Source organism: Frankliniella occidentalis, unplaced genomic scaffold (assembly GCF_000697945.3).
Source record: "Frankliniella occidentalis isolate FOCC.00 unplaced genomic scaffold, Focc_3.1 Scaffold463, whole genome shotgun sequence".
NCBI lineage: Eukaryota > Metazoa > Arthropoda > Insecta > Thysanoptera > Thripidae > Frankliniella > Frankliniella occidentalis.
Window position 1 is genome coordinate 84976 of NW_026267581.1, and position 2309 is coordinate 87284.

Below are 2309 nucleotides of genomic sequence, written 5' to 3' on the forward strand. Positions count from 1 at the left end.
CGCATTCAAAAGAGCAGGGTAGTCAAAAGAGCAGGGTGCTCGAAAGAGCAGGGTAGGCAGAAGAGCAGGGTTGGTAAAAGAGCAGGGTTGACACATGAGCAGGGTGTCAGCTCGTGTGTGCATGCGCGTTCGTCACCAACGCAAAAGAGCAGGGTGCAAAAGAGCAGGGTGGTTTGAATTCTGGCGGGCTCGGCTGCCGAGCTTGTGCGCGATGGTGGCTCTACCTATCGGCCAGGCGGCCTATTGTCCGCTAGGATGTAGTTGTCTGCTTCGCCGATGCGCTTCGCATTCCGTCCGGGCTACTACGCTACGCCACGGCACTGTATTAGCCCCGCCCTCCGCTCGCAGGTATGAGAAACTGTGCAGGAGAGCAATTGAGCACTGCTATATCGCAAGCGCGGGGTATTTGCATGGCATTTGAATCGTAACCTACCCGCACCAACTGACGCTACAACCATAAGGTCCCGAATGTATCGGGGAATATGATCTCTAATCGACTATTTGCGCACATTGGTTTTAGCAGATGATACATTTGAAACATTTCAAACTGAAACTTAACATAATATTAAAATGTGTCAGAATTCTTGTACTTTCGTGTTCAACAAGTAGATAGGCGCAAGGCAAGCCATTAGATCTGGAAGGCGGCCTAATTGTTGCTCGCCACTGCGTGTCCGCCCTGATACTATAGTTAGGCCAGCCAAAGATTACTGTTCTCGTGTAGTGAGAACAGCCGCACCAGACCGACTAAACTCAACCATACTGAGCCTCCGCTCCTGTCCCGTCCTGTACGACGTTTAGCCACCGGATTGAGAGCCAAACATTCGACGCAACAAGCTGTGACGAGTTTGAACGTTTTGTGTGTGCACAATGAATTTGCATTCGTCCCAGGTTGCACCCAGTCAAGGGGCGTGCGCGATAGGTTGCCTACGTGTCGGGGTGACACTGTCTCGCAGAGCCTTGCGTTTTGGCTTCGGGGCCGGCCGGCTAGAAGGAAATAAGCCCAGTCTTCAACGACTGTCACTGTCACAGGCCGCCTGCCTGCAAGAGGTGAGGAAATTACAGTCTCTCCCCCCCCCCCCTGGTCAGCTGGGCTTTACAGCCAAAACGCACGGCTCTGCTGCCACGGCGACATGCTCTCACTTAAATACCATTGTGCTCTCCCCCCATTCTCTCCCCTGCTGTAATTAATTTTACTAAGCTATTTCAGAGGAATGGGAAAGAAGATCAGCACGGATACACTGGAAACTCAAGTGTGTGAATGTCGGACACTTGCAGGTGTGTGAATATCCATTCGTACACTTACAGGGGTAAACGTGTGAATTTTGTAGGAAAAATTCACATGTTTACCCCCCTAAGTGTGCGAATTGATATTCACTCACCTACAAGTGTGCGACATTCACACGCTTGAGTTTCCAGTGTTACTAAGGTGGCCCATGATTCGTTGCTCAGGTGAAGGGGGAGACCGGGCGACGAATCACGGGCCAGTTTGTTACGCGCGCTGTTCTTCTTTCCAAGTTCTCTGAAATAGTTTATGGTTTAAAAGTTCACTTGAAAAGTGAAAAAATCAAGATTGTTAGTTTTGTAATGCATTAATTTCGATGCTTCCCACCTTTTTTAAAACAATGCGAAAAAACTTGCACGCAAAAATAGTACGCAAAAAGAAATAATTAAAAAAAGTGAAAATCTCAGGAACAAAAACAAACATAGAAAAAAAACATATCTATTCGAATACAATTAACAATAAATTCTTACATAGTTTTACAAACAATACAACTTGTTGCAAAGTCATATATGCAGCTATCATACACTACTGCAAGTACCCCACGACACATGTGCAGCTGGCGCACCTGTGCGTCGATGGGTTGCCATCAGCCGCTCTTTCATTGTACTCCCCAAAACATTTCTGCATACAAAGAGTGCAATATGCGAAGCAACCGCATGGCAAACAGCGCCTTGTAGGCCTATTTTCTAAACAAATACAACATGTTCTTTCATTTTCTTCGGCTGGGGTGTCAGGCTCGAGGGGTTGCAAGAAACCTAACTGAGCGGATAGCTCTGCTATCTGGATTAGAGCCTCTCTCCAAGCCAGGTTTCTATACAGCTTGTTAACCCTCCAGTTACCAGGAGCAGGTCTGTCTGGCGCTCTTCGTACAATACCGTTGCTGGCTTCAAACTGAGCCGCCGTAAGTTGTTCAGGATCATCTGAAGAAAATCAAGATAAGTTAGAACTGAGAATGGCCTGAAAAATGTCGGTTTTATGTAATGATTCGGTCAGAGGACTTACGAATAGGAACACCATCGAGGGTTTC